The 6,857-nt window shown below is 56.0% G+C and overlaps 1 pseudogene; it reads left to right on the top strand.

Annotated features, from left to right (window-relative positions):
- Positions 1 to 6,123, top strand: part of LOC131270155 (large subunit ribosomal RNA) — an 11,044-nt pseudogene extending 4,921 nt beyond the window's left edge.
- Positions 6,124 to 6,857: the final 734 nt, after the last annotated feature.

Raw genomic sequence — 6,857 nt, 5'->3', positions numbered from 1 at the left:
CCCTCTTCTGGACCCTCTCCAGTAGTCGTTGCTCCTCCCTGGTTTCAACACCCTCGTGCCACACCGGTGCACCGTAGCGGAGGATGCTGTTGACGACCGAAACCAGGAGGCGACGCTTCTTGCACTTTGGCCCGCTGTGCCGTCGCATCAGCAGTGCAAGTGCTGTCGCTACTCGAGAAGCCTTTTGAGTGACCTGCTTGACGTGCTCTGACCACTTAAGATTGTGTTTAATGCGCACTCCTAGATATTTGATGTCGGTTGCCGAACGAAGAGGAACGCCGTTGATGTTAACTGGGATGTTCTTGTAATCCTTCTTCTTTTTCGACACCATCACAATATCCGTCTTAGCTGCGGCGAGCTCCAGCTGGTGTTCGCGCATCCAAGCCACAACCCTATTCACAGACTCCTCCGCCAAACTCGCGGCCAGTGCTGGCGTGGGTCCTGGTGCCAGGAGCACGAGGTCGTCAGCGAAGGCGACAAGCTCTACACCGGCGGGCATGTCGATGGACAGGACGGCGTCATACATGGTGTTCCACAGCGTCGGACCAAGTATGGAACCCTGTGGGACTCCCGCCGACAATTCCCGGGTGACCGGACCGTCCGACGTCTCATAAACCAGCAGCCGTCCCCGAAACCAGCTTTCCAGTATCCGCTGCAGGCATGCCGGAACGTGCTTTCCTTGCAGTGCTTTGGCGATGGACCGCCAGCTCGCCGTGTTAAAAGCATTGCGTACATCCAATGACACCACCATCAGACACTTGTTAGCCCTCCGATCCGTCATTCGGTGGGCCATCGCACGCTGGCCGGCCTCCTTAACACGTTCAATCGCCTGTATTGTAGACCTGCCCTTTCTGAATCCATACTGAGACGGCGACAGGCGAGGGTGATCTGGGTCTTCCAGGTGTTCATTTAGGCGATCCAAGATCAGCCGCTCCAAGATCTTGCCTGATCCGTCGAGCATCCCAAGAGGCCGAAAGGATGACGGATCGCCCTGAGGTCTTCCGAACTTGGGTAGCAAAGCAAGTCGTTGTCGCTTCCAGTCAGCGGGAAAGGTGCATTGATCGAAGCACTCCTGGAACACGCGGCGGAACGTCTCCGTGTGCTCGCGAACAGCGACCCTCAGTGCCGCATTGATGATGCCATCGGGTCCCGGGGCCTTAGTGGGCACCATCCGCGCCGCGATCGCCAAGAGCTCCTCATCCGACACCTCCCTCACTGGCTCCTGCGTTGTCTGCCCCCAATCGACCAGATCCGGTGCAGGCCACTCAAAAGTGCCATGATCCGGGAAGAGTTCCGACACGACGTGCTGTAGAATCGCAGGATCTCGCTCCGGGGGGACGCGGCTACCCTTAAGGCGTGACGTTACTACCTTGTAGGCAGTGCCGAAGACGTTGTCCTCAGCTTCCGCAATCATCTCATCAAAGCTACGGTCCTTGCTTGCCTTGATGGCACGGGCGAGTTCCTTCTTACAGCTCCTGTGCCGTTCTCTGGCCAACTCTCGCTGTGCACCGGTTCCGGCGGTCAAAATCGCATCCTCAGATGACTTGCACTGCTCCCTGAGAAGGCCGATTTCCTGCGTCCACCAGTACATTTCCGGTCTCACCAAAAACTGCGCTGGCGGTGCCCTCTGCATCACCTCATCGCAGGCTCTAGTAAGTCCAGCGGTGAGAGTCGCCGGTGATACAGCCGCTTCGGCAAACCCGGAAGCCTGGAGCGCGATCTGGAAGGCTTCGGGATGGAATTGACGCAACTTCCATCTCGGTCCAATCTGCTCGCGTTGTCGCTGCCGGTCGCGATGCTGGTGCTGTTGTTGCGGTTGCCTCTGCTGGTGTGGTGAAGCGCTGCTGACTGGTGTCGCGGATACGCTGAATCTCACGTATCTGTGGTCACTGTTGGTGAAAGTGTCGAGCACCCGCCAGTCGTTACCGGGTTCAATGGCCGGACTGGCGAAGGACACGTCGACCACACTTTCAGTAGCACTGCCGTTGCCGACGAACGTGGGCACACTGCCGCGGTTCAAGATCGCCAGGTCAAGCTGGTCGACGACCTCGGCGAGATCTTCACCACGCGGCTTCGTCCTCGCGCTGCCCCATCGCACGTGCCAGGCATTGAAGTCGCCCGCCAAGACTACGAGGGGGTGTGCTCTGGCCTCGATATCGATCTCGTCGAGCAGCCGCTGGTAGTCCTCGTCCGTCCATCCCGGTGTTGGTGGGGCGTAGCAAGAGATGAAGGTCACCCCCGCCACCTGGACCGACACCAGTCCTACCCTACTTGCCCAGACTCGCTGTATGGGCAAGGCTCCGGTCGTTATAACAGCTGCCTTCGCTGTCGAGTCCACCGCCCAGTTCCCGTTATTGGGTGGAACACGGTAGATCTCCGACGCCAGCACAATGTCGATCCTTTGCTCCCGTGCGGTCTGGAGCATGAGGTCTTGTGCTACCCTGCTGCGCGCCAAGTTGATCTGGAGGATCTTCAACCCAGCGTCACGCCCTCTAACAGTGGTGTTCGTAGCTAGCGGGAACATGACGGCTGGCTACTTCCGCTGCAAACCGGTGAACCTGTCTGATGTTGTCCGGAACACGTAAGGCACTTGGGGCCCGAGCTGCACTCCTTGGCCTTGTGCTGCTTCGAACCGCAACGGAAGCAGCACTTGGAGTAGTCAGGGCCGGTGCACTCGCGAGAGCGGTGCCCCTTGCCAAAGCAGCGGTAGCAGAGCTGCTCTCCTGCAGGGACCGATGCGAGCGCCTGCACGACGCAACTCGTGTTCCCTATGGTGACCCGGTGACCGTCGAGAAGCTGGCACTGCCCGCGCGGCAGCTTAATATGGGCTTTCTGCAGCCCGTCGTACCGCCGCCACAGCCGAACTGCCTCGCCCGGAACCGTGAGCCCCGCCTGTCGCTTAATCGCCGAAATCAAGTCGTCGACAGTCGCCAGCATGTCGATTCCTGTGATCGCGGCCGTCTGCTTGTCGACAAGGAGGTGGGCCACTCCATCCTCCTTGATGGCTTCGCTGACATCGGCCAGCACACTCTCGCAGTCCGTGTTCGGCTTCAGCCACAGCGACAGCTTCCGCTCCCCTGTGCGGCAAACCCTCGCCACGAACTGATCCACATTGGTCTTGGAACGCACTGCCTTGTATGTGTCGAGGAAGGCCTTGCCCTCGTTGGCCTCGAGGACGATCACCGCAGGCCTCTCCACTTTAGCAGCGCTCTTTCCCGCTTTCTGTGGTGCTGCTCTCTTGTCTCCCTTGGCCACGACTTTAGCAAAGGATGCTGGTTGCGCATGCATCTTGGTTGCCACAGCCGCTGCTTTCTTTACCTTCGGTTTTGGCTTTCCTGGAGCCATGGCCTGGGACAAGACGGCCTCGACCGGGATCTCGGGGACATCAGGCGTGATGACTTCGTTCATGCCCGTCGGTTCGCCCTCTTTTTTCTTGCCGCGCCTTGCCCGGGTCCGCTTTCGTTTGGGAGTGTCGCCAGGTGGATGCTGGCTTTGCCCAACAGCACTGGAGTCGACGACATGTTGTTGTTGCTGCTGCGTAGCTACCGCCAACTCTCCCATCGAGTGGAGTCCACTTTGGAGCAGCATAAGTTCTCTTTCGCTGGCTGCCGCACGCTCACGAAGGCTAATGTTGTCTCGCTTCAGCTCCTGATTTTCACGAGACAACAACTTCAGCTTTGTCTTCAGCTCCGCGTCGCCATCCTTTGCCGTCGCCCGGCCCGTCTCCATCTCGCTAACCTTAGCGAGGAGAGTCTCGACGGTTGCCCGGAGCTCCCTCAACTCGCTGCTGAGGCTTGCGATAGTCGGCTCCTGCTGCGGGACTTCGGCCACCTGCTGGACGACGGTTGAGTTGAGCTCGTCCTCGTCGCTCTCCTCTGAAATCTCCATATCACTGGCTAGCAGGGCCATCCGCTGCACCACCACCACCGGCCGAGTGGGCGTCGCAGTCGATGGCGCGACACTGCCTCCCTTTCGCTGCCGAGTCAACGGCAGCGCAACCGATGATGTCATCACTTTGTCCCCGTCGTCCTTCGGCGATGGCGCGGTAGCGTCGCAGGTGGACCGGAGCCTGACGGACCGACGCGTCGAAGGCTCCCCCGATGCCTGCTCCATTCCCCTACTGCAACCCTGAAAATCGCTGTGGGCAGTGGGTTAGGTTGCGGAGAGCCAGGGTGGAGTGTCTGGGAAGGGAAGGTGGGAAGGGGAAGGGGAGTGGAGGAAGGCCAAGTACCGGTGCGAAATAGAAACTCCAACAAATAAAAGGCCAAACCGATCTTTTTCCCCTTTCCAAATCTGAACTTATATCTCAGTTCTTCTCTGCGATCAGGTGCCGCCTGGTTGACAAATCCGCAAACCGCCAGCCGATACACTCGCCATAAAACTCAGAGTGCCGCCTGGTTGTGATAACCGGTGATCTCCACCAGCCGAGACACTTGATGAACTGAAGGCGCCGCCTGGTTGTGACGTTGAAAAGCTCAGCACCAGTGCCGCCGCCTGGTAACAGTGTTCGAAATCTCCGTGAGCCGAGACACCCGCCACGACCCGAAGCGCCGCCTGGTGGCAATGCTGGCAATCCGCTGGTACTGGTGGCGCCGCCTGGCGGCCAACCTCGGAACCAAGTTTAGCCGAGACACACTGAAATATTTCACCGGGATGATCGAACCTCGAAATTTTTCAGCCGAGACACATGAAACATTTCACTCTTAGCCGAGACACCTTGAAAAGTTTCACTGAAACATTTCAACCGGATGGTTGGTCCATGAAATATTTCAGCCGGGACACTTGAAACATTTCACCCCCAGCCGGGACACCTATCCGGGACACACTGCCGCCAACGGTCAATTAAAAATACCGGCCAATTTGGATAACCGGCCAATTTGAATTACCGACCGATTTGAATTAACGGCCACTTCAAACCAACGGCCACCGACTCCACCAACGGTCAATTTGAACGACCCGAAAATCCGGCACCAACGGTCCTTTTTTGAAAAACTGGATCAGATGACACGGAGCCCGATTCGGCTTAGGTGAAATCGCTCGGATCTTCGAGTCCGAATCCGGCTGGAAAATGGACGATCGAATCTTCACCTGCCAAAATTTTTGCACCGCGTGCTTTCACTTTATTTACACTTATTTTGCGCTGAATTCGTCTTTTTTCATACGGTTTTCTCTGACTTTCGTTTTAAAACACCATCTGTCATCTAAAAAACCACATCCGGCCAGGATCCGGACACTTTTTTAACCGAAAAACACGTAGTCCCAAATGGGGCTACGCCCCGGGCCGCTCTCCATACAAAATGTAAACAAACACTTTTCTTTCTTATTTTTCGTTGAAATCGATGATTTTAATGCGGTTTTCACTACTAATCTGTAGATTGGCACTAGTTTTAACGATTACAACAAACTTTCGTGGGTTCTTTAAACTTTTTACGCGAAATTTTTATGAAAAACACGGAGCGACGCTCAGCACGTGTTGACACTACAGCGTTTGACAGCTCACACAGGGATAACTGGCTTGTGGCCGCCAAGCGTTCATAGCGACGTGGCTTTTTGATCCTTCGATGTCGGCTCTTCCTATCATTGCGAAGCAAAATTCACAAAGCGTAGGATTGTTCACCCTTTCAAGGGAACGTGAGCTGGGTTTAGACCGTCGTGAGACAGGTTAGTTTTACCCTACTGGTGTGCAAGTACTATCTCAATGGAATTCCTGTGCAGTACGAGAGGAACCACAGGTACGGACCAATGGCTCAATACTAGTCCGAGCGGACTTTGGTATGACGCTACGTCCGTCGGATTATGCCTGAACGCCTCTAAGGTCGTAACCGAACCAGGCTGGTAGTATATGTATAGGAGTCGTTAGCTAGATGGCTAATAACATCACGAGACCGGATTGAGTCTTCTATAGACTCTTTCCATTTATTGGAAACCCTCAAACTGAGCCTATCGCGAGTGCGCTCGCCGAAGTACCTGAAGTGGGAAAAGGCGTTGTGCTTGCCGATCTTCCAAGAATAGTTTCGACTCCTAAGACCACCCGAAAACGACGGGTTTGCAGGCTGGGCGCTACGCATTGAAGAGAGATGTACATTTCGATCCTTTCAGGCGACCCATGCTTGGTGGTTGTGTGCGGTGTGCTCCCCCCGGGGGGCACATGCGGCATACCGTGTGTGGACTAGTTGGACCCACCCTTGCGGTGGACCGACCGGTCAGTGGTGTTTGCGGGTTAACACATGCGAGCGTTGCGGCCCAGAGGCCTTACCGCCTTTCACTGCGGGTTCGTCAAGAACTTGGAGATGGTCGCAACGCATCGGGTCCTCCCGGGGTACTTGGTGTTTGGATGCTGGCTTGGTGATTAAACACTTGATATTCCATCTTCGGATGAATTTCGGGTGTCACCTGTTGCCTAAGACCACTTGCATGTTTAGCTCGCCGTGGGGTAGCAAGCGTTGTGATCTAATGGCCTTACCGGGCAAACACTTTCGGTTCGTCAAGGACTTGGAGTGCCGGGACGGGTTGGCGGATCCATCACTCTGAGTATGCCGGGTTGATACTTGGGGTTGGTTTGGTTTTGGTGACCCAATACTAGATGTACCATCTCGGTGGTATGTCAGTATCACCTATACTCCAGACCACTTGCATGGTTAGCAAGCGTTGTGATCTAATGGCCCAACCGGGCAAACACTTTGGGTTCGCAAGGACTTAGAGTGCCGGGACGGGTTGGCGGATCCAACACTCTGGGTACCTCCGGGTACTTGGGGTTGGTTGAGGACTTGGTGAACAAACACTTGATATACACTCTCCGGATGTACTTCGGGTGTCACCTGTTGTCCGAGGCCACTTGCATGGTCGCAAGCGTTGTG

This window comes from Anopheles coustani, assembly GCF_943734705.1.
Source record: "Anopheles coustani chromosome X unlocalized genomic scaffold, idAnoCousDA_361_x.2 X_unloc_15, whole genome shotgun sequence".
Lineage (NCBI taxonomy): Eukaryota > Metazoa > Arthropoda > Insecta > Diptera > Culicidae > Anopheles > Anopheles coustani.
Note: the sequence above shows the minus strand (reverse complement) of the source record. Positions and strands in the feature narration are given on the sequence as shown.